Source organism: Lepus europaeus, chromosome 7 (assembly GCF_033115175.1).
Source record: "Lepus europaeus isolate LE1 chromosome 7, mLepTim1.pri, whole genome shotgun sequence".
NCBI lineage: Eukaryota > Metazoa > Chordata > Mammalia > Lagomorpha > Leporidae > Lepus > Lepus europaeus.
In genome coordinates, this window is record NC_084833.1 from 101,615,696 (window position 1) to 101,633,020 (window position 17,325).

Consider the following 17,325-nt stretch of genomic DNA (forward strand, 5'->3'; position numbering starts at 1 on the left):
AACTCTGATAGGCATTGTTTGAGTCTGTGTTTTAAAGATGATGACATAGAAGCTAAAAGATAATAACCCCCAGCCTGAGGTCGTACAGCTAGAAGGCAGCGCAGCTAGCATTCTGCCTAGCTCTGGCTAAGTCTGTCTGTTTCCGCGTTGATTCTTTGTGGAGGAATTCATCATGTGCATATTTTATATATGTTCTCATGTGTGCCCTTGTGGCTTTATCTGCTTCCCAGGGTGGCCTCTCACAATTAGGTGGGTTTTTTATTTTGGTTTTTCTGAGTTGCAAAAGTAATGATATTTATCATGAAAAAATGGAAATAAGATCAATAAGAGTAAAGAAATCCTCACGATCTATAATCCCAGACTCTAGGGGAAAAAAGGCAGTGTTCATCCAAAGCTTACTCGCACGGCAGGTATTTGGCTGACTGGTTAAGAAGCGCGCTCGGGATGCCCACCTCTCCCATCAGAATGCCTGGGTTTGAGTCCCAGCCCTGCTCCTGGTGTTAGCTTCCTCCTGATGCACACTCTGGGAGACAGCAGGTGATGAATGGTTCAAGTACGTGGATCCCTGCCGCCTGTGTGGAGACCCTGGATTGAGTTCTGGGCTCCTGAGTTTGGCGTGGCCCAGCTCTGAACTATTAAGAGCCTCTGAGAAGTGAGCCAGTATATGGAACCATGTTTCTCTTTCGCTCTCTCTCTCAAACAAATGCATAAATACATTTTTTAAAAGGTCACTTACTGCGTGATGCCATTTGTGTGATGTTCCAGGATAGGCAATACTGTAAGTCAAGAACCTAGGTCAACCATGGGCAGGGGTAGGGTGAGAAAGGCTAGAACCCAGGACACACTCTGGAGTGGTGGGAGGGTTCTGTCTTGGTTGGGAAGGGCTTGTATGAATGTTTGTGTGTGTCTGTTTCAGTTTGAAAGGATTATGTATTTTAAAAGAGAAAAAGAGATCTTCCATCCACTGGTCCACTCCCCACCTACCTGCAACAGCTGGGGCTGAGTTAGGCTGAAGTCTTTGGGAACTGTATACAGAAATACAGAATTTTACTCCACACAAGTGGTAGATGTCCCTGCAAAGACAAGTCCGTATTAACCCCTTGGTTATCCTTCCTTACCTGTTCCCGTCCATGTCCATTACAAGTGTATGTCCTTGAAAAGTAGATTACACTCTAGTATGGCAACCTATTGCCTCATCTTTCTAATTAGTACGCCTTTATCTATCATCAACTAATCAGCATGGCTATCTGAATATCCTTATTAATTATTTAAATTAGCTCTTACATTAGCCTGAATGTTCTACTAGCACGTCGTATTTTTAAGATTTACTAGTGCAAGCATTTACTAAGTGAAAAGAAAATGTTTAGGGATTCAGCCCAACTCAGCCCCAGCTGTTGCAGGTAGGTGGGGAGTGGACCAGTGGATGGAAGATCTCTTTTTCTCTTTTAAAATATACATATGAATGTGTGCGTGAGTTTGAAAGAATTATGTATTTTGAAGTTGCTTTGACTGCAAAACAGTGGAACTGGTAAATTGCTTAAATAACCTCTTTAGAGAAACCGTGTCTATTGGTAGACTGCTACTTATTAGGGAGCTGAAGACTATTTTACTATGCATTTTCTTGACCTTGAATTGGACGTGTAGCCAAAGCAGGACCCACCTGTGCAAGGCAGTAAGAATGGAAAACTATTTTTACTGTAATGTTCCAGTTGGGTAGATGTTCATCATTTACAACCTGACTTTGAGGAACAAACTTCTGTTTCTTGAGTTTTGCCATTGGAAATATTTACTCTGTTTGAAACTTATTTGGTGGTGGTGGGGGGGAGTATAATGAATGATATTGCTTTTAAAAGGCACAGTAAATATTTTCCTTCTGACCTCTGAAAGTACATGGCAGAAAATCAAATCGGTTGTTTTCCTTATAAATTTAAATAGACATATTGCTTCTGTTTCACAAATGATATTAGCTAGATCGCTTTGCAGGCTAATGACATTTTTCCTGCCACACAGAGCCCTTGATTTACAATTGTCGTGAAGTCACTGGGCCATCTTGTTTTCCATTCCCGCCACACGCGTGAAGTATTGTGACACTTTCCTATAATGCAAAATAAGAACAATCTGACAAGGCTCATTGTTCACCACCATGTAGCAAAAGATCTCTCCCCAGCCACTGGGAGAGCGCCCTGGGTCTCCCTGAGTGTGGCCAACCTCTGTGTTTCCCTGAAAGCCAGTACCTTCCTGCCTCTGCCTCTCCTAGCCGGGGGAGGGGGCGTTAAACTTTTTCCGTGTGTTAGTTCCACACACAGCCTTATGGAGCACAAGAAGCCATCTGCTGTATACGCAGGCTCCCGCGGGACTCGGAAGACCGTTTCCAGTCTAAATGGATTTGGTTAGCTGCTGTTTCCTGTCCTGCCGCATCCAAAATTGTGGTCCTCTGATTTCGTGGCAGCTGTCTGGAAAGGCTCTCAACCTCGGGCTTCTTTTTAGATAAGCCCATAGGTGATTTTGTTTATCTATTTTTGGTGAATTAGAGCATGGTCAAGTCCCGGTGGAAGGGCAGGGCGCTCTCGCTGGGCGCCGCAGGGAAGCACAGCAGTAGCTCGCTCTGTGGGAGCTCATGGTCCTTCGTTCGACACTGTTGATTTAGTTCCTCTCTGCAATTATATGTGATTTTCCCATTTGCTCTCGCCATTACCTTAAAATAACCCTGAAATAATATCACGCACACTTCTTGGAGTGTTCTGATTCATGACCACTCAGAAGTTGTGTTCTGCGGTGGACCCCCAGGAATGGCCCGACCTGGACCGGGCTGGTTGGGGTGGAGCCACCGAGGGAAAGGAGAGCATCTTTTGTCCAAGTCGCTGATTTCAGCCGCCTCGGAAGAATAAGTTCCTCTCCAAAGCTCCATTACCTGAGTGGAACTCAGCTCTTACCGCTCCAGTTCGAGATGGGCTTTTTGTGTTTTTTAAGCAATCATGCACCTGAGTGCCTCCCTTAGCTCGCCTTTCCTGGTAGATGACGCAGGGCTTTGATGCCACCCTCGTGGTGGACACGATCCACAGATGGACACCCGTCAGGAAAGTTGCTCGCCCGCGTGCGTCTCTTGGACCTGCGCATGGATGGCCGCCGGGACGCCATCTCTTCCCGCTGATATGAGAGGCTCAGAAGGGGCTGGCTGTCTGCCTTCAAATCAGCGACGCATTTTGGTGCCCGGCGCTTCAAGCTGTTGCCCTTTTTAGGTTTCGGTTTGCCGGAAAAGAAAGTGGAGACCTTGCATGTTGAATGTCTGTTGCCTCGTGTGATCGGATGGCAGTTTGCTGGGGTATTATTTATTCTTAGGTAGACTTTCAGCCCAGAGTTTGGAATGAAGTCATCATGGCCACGTGTGCCAGACCAAAAGCAACCCCTCTAACGGATCTTTTTCCCCTGGAGTCAAAGACACAAACAGAGCCGCGGCAGAGTCTGGCGGTGGGAACTTCAGAGTGGTTTGGCCGTAGTCAAACTGCTGTCTGCTTTAAGGATGAGGCACACTGTGCCCAGGCCAGCTCCACATTTGCAACCAGGAGAGGGCCCAAGGACACGGAGGTCCCTGGGGCAGGGGAGGCCTCACGCAGCGGCAGGAATAGGGGAGAGTGCCTTGGCTTTGCCCAGCCAGGTCATTGAATGCGATGACACCCCCTCCCCATTTTTTCTTCCTCACTTGGGCTTTTATTTCAGTTCTCCGTTGCTGTGCTGGGGGACTTGGTTTTCCCGTCCCAGCACCTCCCTAGGTTTTACACCTATGTCCTCTGTGTTGGGGTGGCATCCCTGCTCCCCCTGGTGGAAGACAGTGCTCAGGGAGCTCCTGCCACTGACGCAAAGGTCCTGGCCGGGAAGTCCCAGGGGGATCTTCAGTTTGCTGCCCAGAAGCCATGACCGCTCATTCAGGCTGTCGGTGACAGGTGTTTCTGGACTGCTCAAGACAGCAGGCTCAACCGGGAACTAAACCAAGTTCCTGCCTCATGGAGCCTGCATGTTAGTGGAGCATTAACCTTTTGTATCAAGGGGCAGGTGCTATGACCTGCAGCGCTGGCACCCCATATGGGTGCAGTTCGAGTCCCAGTTGCTCCACTTCTGATCCAGCTCCCTAGGAATGGCCTGAGAAGGCAGCGGAGGATGGCCCAAGTGCTTGAGCCCCTGCACCCACGTGGGAGATCCAGAAGAAACTCCTGGCTCCTGGCTTGGCCCAGCCCCAGTTGTTGCAGCCATTTGGGGAATGAACCAGTGGATGAAGATCTCTCTCTCTCTAAATCTCTCTCTCAAATAAATGAATAAATATTTTTTAAAAATTTGTATCAATAGTGTAGATACTAAAGAAACATAAATTAAGACACCCCTGTCCCAATAAAAAGAAAAAAAACTGTCTTACTTAATTCTTAGGACATTACACTCCATTCTCCAGTGTCTCCTTTTTGGAGTAGGGAATGTGGAAGTCCAGAAAATGTAGGTACCAATCTTAAGCTGTTCATCAGGAGACATGAAAAGCATCATCTAGAAAGAGAACAGGGTTGGGAGAAGCTGTCCTGGGGACCCTCCTGAGCCTTACCCCACTGTGTGCTCACTGGCGCCACCTGCAGGACAGCATGAAAGCCAACCCAAGGTCACACCCATCCACCTGTCCATCACAAAGCGTAGGCGCTGTGTTCACAGAAGCCTTGCCATGAGAGTAATATTGGCCGTGGAAAGCCACAGATAGACCCACGTATTCTGCCTCCACATTTCTGGTAAGGGTTCCAAATACACAAGCAGAGAGTTACCCGTGTGTGAGCTGTCTAATGCCCAGCTAATGACAGGCCGACTGCCGGTTCTACTTTCTATCATGTCTGAGAATCCCCACAGAATCTCAAGAGACAAAATCTTCCCTCTCACCCAGCCACTGAGGATGCCGGCAGTGTCTCCGATTTGGTGAGGAGCACAGCAACCAGCAAGTCAGGACTAACACATTCTGCCATTAGCCAGCTAACAAAATGAATTTCTAAATTGCTCCAGAAATGAGAGCAGAAACCGCACAATGAGGCCCCTGTTACACGCATATTCCTGGGTCTCCTCTGTCGATGCTCTGAAGAAAGCTTTATTTGCATGCACTAGCTGAGAAACAGTTTTTGTTTCCAAACAAATAACAATAACAAAAATCGGGCCAAAGCGAGCCTCGGATTGCCCCCAGCTTAATAGTGGGGTACCTCTCCCCCCGCTTTCTGTCTCTCATAGTGGGGTACCTCTCCCCCGGCTTTCTGTCTCCCTCTCTCAAATTGTGGTAAAACACACAGACTATGAAATGTGCCATCTAAGCCATTTTAAGTGTGCAGGATAGAATGTGAGTCTCTTCTAAAGGAGAATTTTACTGCTAAGGGAATAAGAATTTTTTTCTTCCTTTCGTAAGTTTACACTGCCTTCTCCAATTCCCAAGAAGACGTGGGTCTGCGGCAGAAAACAAGCATGGAGGCAGAATGTGAGCAAATGAGATTGAGGGGAATGAAGGACAGACGTATTCTTGCGTACTGTTGACGCCTGGTCCAGTCCTTCCTTGTTCTGGGGGAGGTGGGGGAGGGGGTGGACAGGAAGGACTCTGTCCTGCTCGCAGCACTTAGCACTGGGCTCACTCTCGGGTGAGCAACTGCTGCTTGAGCACCACGTTTCGCTCCTTTGTTGTGGTCCACTTGGTGGGACCGCCTGCAGTGTGACTTCACCCTGGATGGAGGAAGAAGAGAGGCAGACAGACAGCAGCAGAGCTCTGGGGCTTCAGCCCTCCCTGGAGGAGATCTCCCGCCTGCGAAGCCTCCCACAGCGAGGACAGCCCAGCAGGTCCGGCAGATGCTAAACCAGAGCCGGCCTTGGCAACAGGCACCTGATTCAGAAACAGGACTTCCAGTGATGACCACCCATTGGCCTCACTCCTGCGGGTGCTGGTTTTAAGCTTACTGACTGAGCTCAGAAAGACTGCTGCTTTTCCCTGGGGGGGGGGGGGGGGGGGTGTGTGGTCAGCCTGTCAAAGGCCAGTCGGCTCTTTTCAAGGAGCCAAGCCTATCAATAAACATGTTATTCAGGAAGGTGAGCCTAGATGCGGCTGGCGGCGAGCATGGCCCCTCTGGTGGCTTCTGTGTGGCGCACAGTGGCGCTGCGCTGTGAGATTCTGTGGTCGGCCCTTGTCCTGTCCTGGTGCCGCTGCATTGTGGGAGGGGGCCGAAAGGCAACAGAAAGCATAGTTTCAGCACTGGGAACTTCCGTGACAATCTGGGAGTTCACAGAAAAATGTTTATAAAAACCTGCCTCTATGTGAACATCAAAAACCGAGTTCCGTGTTTTGGTGAGTTCAAGTGTCCCTGTAAGACGAATTCTGTTTTTCCACCTCTGGTTTTTTTGAGTGTGAGCAGAATATACCTAAATTACATGTTTCTCTTTGCAATTTGACTCTCGGTTCGTGTGCCAAGAATATGTTACAAAATTGGAGCAGCATTAATATCTTTTTCCAAATGCTTGCTAAACACTCTCAACCCACCCCTGTATTTCGTCTTGTTTGCATGAGTCATTTGGTGGCTCAGAAATGTTATGCAGGAGTAAATTAGTATGTTATGGACAAAACTCAAGGTGTACTTCCTGCTCAGATCTAAATTATTCCCAATTCAGTGTCCTTTCCACTACGGGCGCCCCAGGCGGGATTCTAGGAAGTGAGGCTTACAGATGCCGTGGCCTGCCTTCAGGTGAGTACGCTGCGATTAAGAACCAGCTCCCCTCCCCAGCATCCTGCTGGAAGGCGGTCCAGAGCCTGGACCTCCATCCTCCCTCCTTTCCACACCGCCCCTCTCTGCCCACCCACCCCCACCATCTATTTGGAAAATAGATGGAAAAGGTCTTAGTGGCATTTGTGCTTTGCACCCAATCAGAATGACTGTGAAATTTTCGGTGACCACCCAGAAATTTGTTTCTGAGGATTGCAGACTTCAGGGATAATGAAAATTATTGATCGACTCAGAAAGTATGTCTAGCCGTAGGGAGGGAAAACCAAATTGTGTACAGTATAGAAATTTTAATTGGCAGGACAACCTAAATCCTAGTAAGTTTCATGCCAGTTATAAATCTGTTGGATTTCTTAGCTTTTAGTTTCTAGCTGGGATAGAATCTGAAGCACCTGTGAAAGTCAAGTACAGGATATTGTGTAAAATTTTTGAAGGAGGAGGAAGGAGGAAGGCATATTTTTACGTCCTCAAAATATTATAAATAGACATCTCAGGCGGTTGTTTGCTTCCAATTTGCAAGATCATCCTGGACTATGACGACCTAAGGGTGATGAATAGCGATGACTGAAAGAAGGTATTTCTTAAAGTGCATTATCGTTTGTTACTTTCGATTTTAAGTATCATGAGGTTACAAGGATACTTAGTTTTACGTTTTAAATAACCCACTGTAAATAAGGCTTTGTCATATTTTTTCCCGTTGAGTCTTGATTTCTCTGAGGCTTCTTCTTATCATGCTGTCTCCATACTTGGGATCTAAAAATAAGATGTTCAGTCTTTGTACTCTCCGAGGATATTAATCCTGCATCTGAAGCATTTGTTCTTCGCCTGTGTCTGTGTGGGAGCCCTGTCTTGCCTTTGTTCAGCTGTTATTTTAGCCCCAATGGGTGGATGAGAAACCTGAATGAGTCCAAATGATTTGTAATTAACAAGGATACCTGTGAAGTGCCACAGAAGGGGCCATAGCCCTTGCCTGGAAGGATTTCCTTGGGCGTGGGGAGTCGTGTTCGCTGGGCAGGTTCCGTTCTGTGGCCTGTGGCCTGTGGCCTGACCACACCTCCCTTACAGTCCTTGGTGCATTTTAGAGTGAGAGCCGGCCCCGGCCCGGGTTGGGGTCCTTTCTGAGGGAGCCTGGGCTTTGTGTGGAGAGCTGTGGCTGGGTGGGCAGGCGGGTAGGTGGAGCCACTGCCTGTTCAGAAAAGTGGAAGAGGAGGCAGAGTGCATGGCTACCTTGGTTTCAGGTGGTTTCAGGTGGGGTGAGTGATGGCACAGGTGAATAGTGAATCCCCCATAAATTTGTGAGTGCTGGGGTCAGATGAAAGTTGGGGCACTGTGTGTTACTCAGTTTCCCAAAGCAGATTAACTTTTCATTTGCTCCCTACTTATCACCTAAAATTCAACGGATACACTGAATGTAGATACATAGCTGTTAGCTTTTATTTATGTTTCCTGGTCTCATTCTTTTTAATCTATTCCTTAATTTGTTTCTGAAATAACTTCTTCATTGCCTCAATGAAGTTGTGTACACATGTCATTATTTTAAACTCCTACTAGTGATTTCTAAGAAAATGTCTGGGGAAAAAACCAAACATGTCCAGGTAGTAAACTAGTATTGTGCTTTTGGAATTATTTGGTTAGGGACCAGCATTGTAGCAGGTAAAGCCTCCACCTGCAGCCCCAGCATCCCATATAGGCACCTGGCTGCTCCTCTTCTGACCCCATTACCTGCTAATGTGCCTGGGAAAGCAGTGAAAGATGGCCCAAGTCCTTAGGTCCCTGCACCCACATGGGATTCCTGGATGAAACTCCTGGCTCTTGGCTTTGGCCTGGTCCAGCTCTGGCCATTGCGGGAGTGAATCAATGGATGGAGGACTTCTCGGTCTGCCTCTGCCTCACCCTCTCTGTAACTCTGACTTTGAAATAAATAAATAAATCTTAAAAAAATTTTTAAATGAAAAGTAATTATTTGGTTATTTATGTTCTTGAGAGACAGACAGACAGAGCTCTCAGCCACTGCTTCAGTCTTCAAATGCCTACAGCAGCCAGGCCTGCACCAGGCCAAGCCCCAGAGCTGGGACCTGAATCCAAACTGCCGATATGGATGGCTGGAACCTAATTACTTGAGCCATCACCACTGTCTTTCCGGGTCTGCATTGCAAGAAGCTGGAGCCAGGAATCATACCTGGGCACTCCTGTATACAGCAGAGACATTTTAATTTGCATGTGAACCACCAGGCCAAATGCCCGCCCCATCATTGTATTTTTAGAAACTAGATGGGTCTTTAATTTCACAGTCATGTTGGTAATATAGCCTGCAAGTTCTTTTGAGTTAATAAAGACATATAGTGTCCCTTTTCTTTGAGTGGTGCTGATTTTGCATGTAATTGTGTTTCAAAGATGTAACTTACTGTGTGGCCCTAGCAACCAAGGGAAGGTGATCTGGCCCTGGAGTCAGAAGTCACAAGCTTACCTTCTCCCAGAGGGAAGTATAAAGAGAAATAGCTTGAAAATCAGATCATGGCATTGTCCTGCTTAAAGCCTTTCAGGGACTTAACAATATGCTGAGGAGTGAAACCCAATGTCTTTAGAAAAACCATGCGGCCAGAGCCGTGGCTTAACAGGCTAATCCTCTGCCTTGCGGCGCTGGCACACCAGGTTCTAGTCCCGGTTGCGGCACCGGATTCTATCCTGGTTGCCCCTCTTCCAGACCAGCTCTCTGCTGTGGTCCAGGAAGGCAGTGGAGGATGGCCCAAGTGCTTGGGCCCTGCACCCGCATGGGAGACCAGGAGAAGCACCTGGCTCCTGCCTTCGGATCAGCGAGATGTGCAGGCCACAGCGGCCATTGGAGGGTGAACCAACGGCAAAAAGGAAGACCTTTCTCTCTGTCTCTCTCTCTCACTATCCACTCTGCCTGTCAAAAAAAAAAAAAAAAAAAAAGAAAAAAGAAAAGAAAAGAAAAACCATGCAAGCTTCGGCCCCTGTTCTCTCTGCAGTCTTGTCCCATGTCACTCACATGCACTTTGCTCCTGAGTTCCTAGAAAATCCCAGTTCTGCCTGCCGCAAGGCATTCGTGCTTGCTGTTCCCTCCCTAAAATTCTCTTTCTGAGTTCTTAGCAAGACTGGTTCTCATCACCCTTTGGATATTGGCTTAAATGCATCTCTGTGGAGAAGCGTTTTCTGACCACCCATCTCTAACAGGCCACCTCCTACTCACCTGTTCACAGAATGCTGGTCATTTTCTTTGCAACACTTATAACCCCTGATTATTTTATATATGCATTTTTATCATCCTCTTACCCGTTGTCTGTCTCCCCTTGTGGAATGCCCATCTTGTGAAATGTTGACTTCTCAAGGCCTAGCTCAATTCCTCACCTCTAAGTGTTGAAATATTTTGGTGCAGGGGATGTAAGAACACGTTCAGAACTGAAGTGCTAACCTTTGGAATCTATGGAAGTAGAAAAAAGAATCTACAGGTGTGGCTACTGAATGTTAGTGTTCATTTGAGACAGAGCAAAAATGAGCCGTTGAAAGACAGGAAGAAAAAAGTCAAGGAGAGCAAGTGTTAAAAATACCCAAGTCTAATGATTATAGAGCATGCATAAACAATAATCAGGGAAGTTCCTTTTCAAAATATTTGTAAGGGGCCGGCGCCGTGGCTTAACAGGCTAATCCTCTGCCTCGCGGCGCCGGCACACCAAGTTCTAGTCCCGGTCGGGGCACCGGATTCTATCCCGGTTGCCCCTCTCTCAGGCCAGCTCTCTGCTATGGCCCGGGAAGGCAGTGGAGGATGGCCCAAGTGCTTGGGCCCTGCACCCGCATGGGAGACCAGGAGAAGCACCTGGCTCCTGGCTTCGGATCAGCACAATGCGCCAGCCGCAGCGGCCATTGGAGGGTGAACCAACGGCAAAAAGGAAGACCTTTCTCTCTCTCTCTCTCTCTCTTACTATCCACTCTGCCTGTCAAAAAAAAAATATTTGTAAGGAAAATATGAAATGTTCAAGTCATGTTAAAATTAAGAGCAGAGCATTAGAACAGTGAATGAACATCTCTGTGGCCAATTTTAAGAGAAGGAAAATGGCAGGAAGAGGGAGAGTTGGAGGCCAATGGGAAAGGGGATGGGGAAGGATGGAAAAAAAAAGTGGAGGCGATGTGGGGGCAGAGGCAGGGGGAGAAGCTCCTCTGGAGGCTTTGGCCATCGAGGGCTTGGAGGGCTCGCTGCCCTCTGGAATAGCAATGGGCAGAGTGAGCACAGCGCAGCGTCCTGGACCTGTCCCATAGGAGTGAAAGCTGCTCCCTGAGCTACAGAGCTGTTGTGCAGAGCAGTAGCCTATGCCAGCCACGGACCAGGTGAAATCAAGCCAGAAATCAGACTCAGCCAACGGGGCAGGGGCTGAAGCGCTGCCTGTGATGTGGAAGACCTCCCATCACAAACACCGTGAATGAGCAAGGTGCCCTTCATGGTGAGTGGGCCTGTCTTTGTCATGATGGCCCGGTTGCAGTGCCTGAGACTCTGAGACTGACCTGGGAGCCTTCCTGGCAGAGCTTTTGGATGGACAAAACTTGCTTTGTTAGGACTAATACAGGTTCCAACTTTGGTGGAAGAAGTGATATTTAATGTCACATAAAACCAAAATGAATTATTCTCCAGGGAGTCATCTGGTTGGCATTTCTTTCCTATTTTTCTTCCTTCCCAGGCCAGCTCAATTCTATTAAAAATTCTGTTAGCTAAATGTCAATGGGTTCAGCGTGTCTCCTATCTGTGCCACACATTGAAATTTTCCTATAAAATACTATTGTAATGTATTAGAGATAAACAGAATTTTATTAATGTCAGTCCCATAGATCTGCACACAACCCAGTACCCTGTCTGGGGTTACATTTCCCAGCATTGGTTTATTACTCTTCTCGATTCATGAAGACAAAATACTTAGTTGGAAGACAGAAAAACAAGAGTAGCTTAGCTACTTAAACTAAATTGCTCTGGGGTGAAGATTTGCACTGAGAGCTCTGGCTGTTGGGTTTAATTATGCCCCCATAGTTTCCATAAAGAATTGACTCTAGAATGTTCTCTCAGTTGCCTACAAAGAATTAGCCAATGACTGTTCCAGGCTGGCAGTGTTACTGGCTTTATGAATTGGGGGCCTTTTACAGAAACCACAATGCAGGATTTTGCATTTGCTCCGACACCTTTGTTCCCAACGTGAAGAAGTTGTGGTTTTAATCCAGTGTTTGTTGCCAGGAGCTTCCCTGGGCCGTTAGCAACCTGTAGGCTGACATCATTACCCGTGGACAGACCATGTTAAGGGGAAGTTGGAGGGTTTTGGGGTAGAAGTGTCCTCTGTTTGAGTCCTCAACTGTTGAAAAGTAACACTGCACCTTGCAAACAGCCGAGAACTGGCAGAGGCTCTCTAGGTGACTTCACAGCAGTAATAACCTCCCGTTCAGTAAGGCTGCACCCCAGCCTCATTAGGAGCCCTCGGGCCCCTGCATGCTGGAGTCATGCTTGGTCTTGACTCACTTCTCAGGCTGACTCTGTTCTCCTGTTGGGACGGAGCTTGGCCAGGACACAGCTGTGCCTCGGATGGAATTGGTGCGGGAAGCACACCCCAGTCGTACAGGGGAAGGAGGCAGTGCACTCCTGAAAGGGGCTTGGGAGAAGCACAGCATTTCAGGCAGGAGATGGGGTAGGATTTGCTGTGGAATCCACCCCTTAGACCTGGGGGTTCTGCATCACCTTGGTGAGGCCTCACGAGTTGGATGGTTCTTACGTGGGTGGAACAATCCTTCTCAGGGAAGGTGGAATCAATCTCCTAGGAAGGGAGAAAGGAAATCAGGGGAAAGGAAGGAGAAAGCTGTGGGTGTCTTTCTAAAGGTTTTGAGTTGTCCGAATGTGGGCCTGGGGTGAGCATTTAGATGGTGGTGAAGATGCCTCTCATGGTGCCTGTATCCACGTCAGAGTGCTTGGGTTCGAGTCCTAATTTCACTTCCTGTTCCAGTTTTCTGCTAATGTACACTCTGGGAGATACAAATGGTTCAAGTAGTTGGATCCCAACCAACCTCAGCCCCTGCTGTCCCAGATCCAGCTGTTGGGGACGTTTGAGGAGTGAACCAGCAAATGGAAGATCACTTTGTCTGTGTCTCCTTGGTCTCTAAGCCTATCAAATAAATAAACATAAGTAAAAAATTTTTTTAAAATATGGACCTATTTGGGTCAGTGCTGTGGAGCAGTGGGTTAAGCTACCATCTGCCATGCCTGCATCCCATTTAGGTGCAGGTTCAAGTCCTGGATGCTCCTCTTCCAGTCCAGCTTCCAGCTAATGTACCTGGGAAAGCAGTGGGGGATGGCCCAAGTCCTTGGGCCTCTGCACTCACCTGGGAGACCCCGAAGAAGCTCTTGGCGCCTAGCTTTGGCCTGGCCCAGATCTGTCCATTGTGGCCATTTGTGAGTGAACCAGCAGATGGAAGATCTCACTCTGTTTCTCTTTCTCTTTCTGTAAGTCTGCCTTTCAAATAAATAAATAAATGTCTTTTTTTAAAATGTGAGTCTATTCATATATAAATAGTGTCCTTTCTCTTAGGAGGAATGATCTAGAACTAGTACCCGCCTTATGATAAGCTAAAGCAGATCTCAATTCCTGATCAGGTCCCGCTAGCCTATTTCAGTGGATCCCGTGTGCCCTTGTCTTCTCTCTAAGCCTGTGGTTTGTTGGATGGCACCAGCTTTCCTTCAAATCCTGTCCCCTCCTCTTCAGTCTCCGGGCCATTTGGCAAAAGGCAGTGTTTTGCATGAGAGTAGAAATTTCAGAAAGAAATTGTTTGGTCTTTGAAAAGTGTTGGAGATTCATTGATTTTATTTTCCTCTACATATTGTTCTTGACTGCACTGGGTTAAATCTCCCATCTTGCTTGTAGCAGGAAGGCTGGGATCTTTGTTTGAAAGCCACAATCTGTGTTGCTGGCATCCCATATGGATGCCAGTTTGAGTCCCGGCTGCTACACTTCCCATCCAGTTCCCTGCTAGTGGCCTGGGAAAGCAGCAGAAGGTGATGCAAGTACTTGGGCCCCTGCCCTCACGTGGGAGACCTAGAAGAAGCTCCTGGCTTCTGGCTTTGGCCTGGCCCAACCCAGGACATTGCGGCCATCTGGGGATTAAACCAGCAGATGGAAGACTTCTCTATCTCTCTGTTTCTCTATGTAACTCTGACGTTCAAATAAATAAATAAATAAATAAATCTTCAAAGCTAAACGCCTCTCTGGGCTGGGACTTAGGTGCTAGCAATATGGCCAAATGCACCAAGAAGGTCAGGATCATGGGTAAATATGGGACCCACTATGGTGCCTCCCTCTGGAAAATGGTGAAGAAGATTGAAATCAGCCAGAATACCAAGTAACACTTGCGCCTTCTGCAGCAAAATCAAGATGAAGAGACGAGCCGTGGAGATCTGGCACTCAGGTTCCTGCATGCAAACAGTAGCTGGTGGCACCTGGACATACAACACCATCACAGTGAAGTCTGTCATCAGAAGGCTGAAAGAATCGAAAGACCAGTAGAGGCGCCATCTTTGAGACATCAGTGGCCTATAATAAATGGGTTAATTTATATAACAAAACAATTAAGCAACTAAACTTGGGATTTGAGTTGTGGCACGGAGCGAAGGTGCAGCTTGAGGTGCCTGCATCTCACATAGGAGTGCCTAAGATCTAGTCCTGCCTTTGCCTCCTATCCAGCCTCTTTCTTATGTGCCTAGGAGGTGCAGATAATGACTCCAAGTGTTTGGGTTCCTGCCTCCCACCTCAGAGACCTGGGTGGAGTTACTGTCTCTTGGCTTCAGCCTGGCCCAGTCCCAGCTGTTGTGGGCATCTGGGGATTGAACCAGCAGGTGAAAGATCTCCCTCTATCTGTCTCTCCTCTCTCTTTCATTCTGCCTTTTAAACAAACTCTGGATCATCTGGTTTTGTGCACCAGTTCTACATCCTTGTATGTCATCGTTCACTCCTGCCTTCATCATTTGCTGCTTTAAGTGGGAAGGGACTTGGGGGGATAGGCACTCTTTCCTCTCCCTCCCCTCCCACACCTGAGAGAAGGGGAGAGCAGTGCTCCATTGCTCTGGGACACTTACCCCTACCTTTGCCTCATCCTCCAGCTCCTCCTGGATTTTAGGTGGAGAGAAGACACCGATGTTCCTCATGCCACTGCCCACAGCTGCAGTCCTCTCTGTAGGTGTGGCTACTTCTCCAGTACCCCAGAGTGGTGGTGAGAGACATCCACCAGGCCAGGCGGGAGACATCCAAAGGAGAGTCCTTCAGAACACCTCCTCCTCCCGCCCTCCCTCCCTTCTTTCTTTCCTTCTCCACTTCTTTTTTCTTTGAGAGAGACAGATAGAGCTCCCACCCACTGGTTCACACCCCTATGCCTTGCTCAGCCACAGCTGGGCCAGGCAGAGCCAGGAGCCAGGAGCCAGGAAAGCAATCTGGGTCTCCTGCCTGGTAGCAGGGACTCATTACTTGAGCCATCACCTGCTGCTTCCCATGATGTCCACCTGCAGGAAGCTGGGACTAGGAACAGAGTCAAAACTTGAACGTTGCTGCTCCATTGTAGGAAGCAAGCATCCCAGCTAGTGGCTTAGCCAGTCCACCAAATGCCTGCCCCTGGATCTCCTCCAAAGGTCTCCCTATTCCATGGTTCCTGGGTTGAGGAGATCAATGTTGACTCTGCTTTGTCCAGGGACCCCCTCAACTCTGCCCCTGCTGGGGCAGCCCATAGTCTTTCCTTCCTTCCTTTACATGTAGGCTGCCCTCTTGGATGGAGTCCTGGCAACAGGCCTCGCTTCCTTTACATGACTGCTGCCCCCTTTCCCCCTGCCTTTTCTGTCCAGGTCATTGTTCACCTGCTCGGGAAGGTGCAGGTAACAAGTCAGCTGACCTAGCAGTCACCCACCTCAGAACAAGGGTATTGGGTTCCCTTCCAGGAGGCTCTCCCAAAGCCATTCTCTTACACGGTCCCCTTTCTGGTGTCTATGGGGAGACAGAGGACGCTGACCCTGGGGGGGGGGGGGGAAGCAAAGTCCTTGGAGGAGCCAAGCCCTCCACCTGCTCTCTCCTCCTTTGTCTTCTCTGTGTGGAGGAGGAAGAAGGAAGGGGCAAGGTGGGAGTGAGGTACAGCCAGGGCTGGTCTGCCACTCTTGCTAACCGTTTGAGTTCTTCAGAATGTAAGGACCTGACTGTCTCTTTGACCTTAGCCTTGCTTCCTTGGTTACCAGAATGGGCCAACAGAACAAATCCTGCTCAGCAGTCTGCCCCCAGTAAAATACACAGAGCTCCACCTCTCCTTTGGAATCCTCTCAATCCAGCCCCGCAGGGCTGATGGCACCGTTGCTAAGCCCCTGTCTGCGCAGGAAAGCAGCTGTGGTGTGTTCTTCAGACTGTACACTGCAGAGTCACCCGAGAGCTCAGGACCCTTCGCTCGCTGTCAGTCTTGTAGTGCTCGTAGACCCCACTACCTATGGCACTGGGCTGATCTCATTCTTTGCTGTGGCTCTTGATGACAATGACTCTCTTTGGAAGAGCTTGCCTTGGCTACTAATTTATCGATAGATGGCAGAGTGATAAGCAGGTCTAATACTTTGAAATTTAAAAAAAAGGAGTACAAAGAAGCCCCCATGATTCCTGTGTGTGCTCGCAGACTCTCACCGCAGCCGTCACGGCGACACGAGATGCATTTACTGACAGCTGGGTTACTCGGGGTCTAGCAAAAAGAGCGTGGATCGACACTTCTGTGAACTTTCTCAGCAGTAGCTTGAATGTATATTTAATGTGTGTCATAAAAGTGTGTGCAGATTGCCGGAGGCTTCTGTCGTTAAAGGCCCGGATGCGTTAGCATAATCCATCCCGCTCCCAGCACCTCAGATATCATTGACAGAGATTTTAGCAATACATGAGCATATGTAATGTTTGTCATCTCTATTAGTACATACACTGATGAAATCAGCCTGCTAATCAGACACTGTGTTAAGGGACAGGATGAGAGTGAAGTAGGAAGCAGCCCTTAGAATTCTGAGGCTCAGTTGGGTAGGAACTTTTGGACAATGTTTGTGCAGAGTGGGTGACTTTGATAAGTAGGGAGTTTAGCATTTGAATAAGGGATCTGATCAAACTGGCTTCCTGTGAGTCTTCTAAGGATGTCCGACAAGCTTGGTTTTCATTGTTACACCTGTTAACGAAGGAACCACATTTCCTCTCTAAAGATTTTTGTTGTATCTTAGAAAGTCTAATTCCTGACCCCATTTCCTGCTGAAAGATGACAGTATATTCCACTTAGGAAAAAGTGGGGAAATGGTGGTAAGCAAATCAAAAGCAATCTCAATGATCTTTATTAAAGGAAAGGATTACATTGATGAACTTCCATTCTCCTATGTAGAGTTACAGCAGAGAGTGCAGCTTAGGGGTGATGAAAGGGCGCTTTATTAGGTTTGAGCAGCCCGAACTGTGTGTCTCCGCGCGGCAACAGCGTGCGCTTGAGTCAGGCAGAGGTCTGCTCCGCGCTGGCCAGGCAGGGA

General features: G+C 48.1%; 1 protein-coding gene and 1 pseudogene across 4 annotated transcripts in view; both read left to right on the forward strand.

Annotated features, from left to right (window-relative positions):
* The window catches only part of NCAM1 (neural cell adhesion molecule 1), a 322,915-nt gene that overhangs the window by 157,081 nt on the left and 148,509 nt on the right, over nucleotides 1-17,325 (forward strand). The window lies entirely within an intron of this gene.
* On the forward strand, nucleotides 14,050-14,320 carry LOC133764686 (large ribosomal subunit protein eL43-like; annotated as a pseudogene).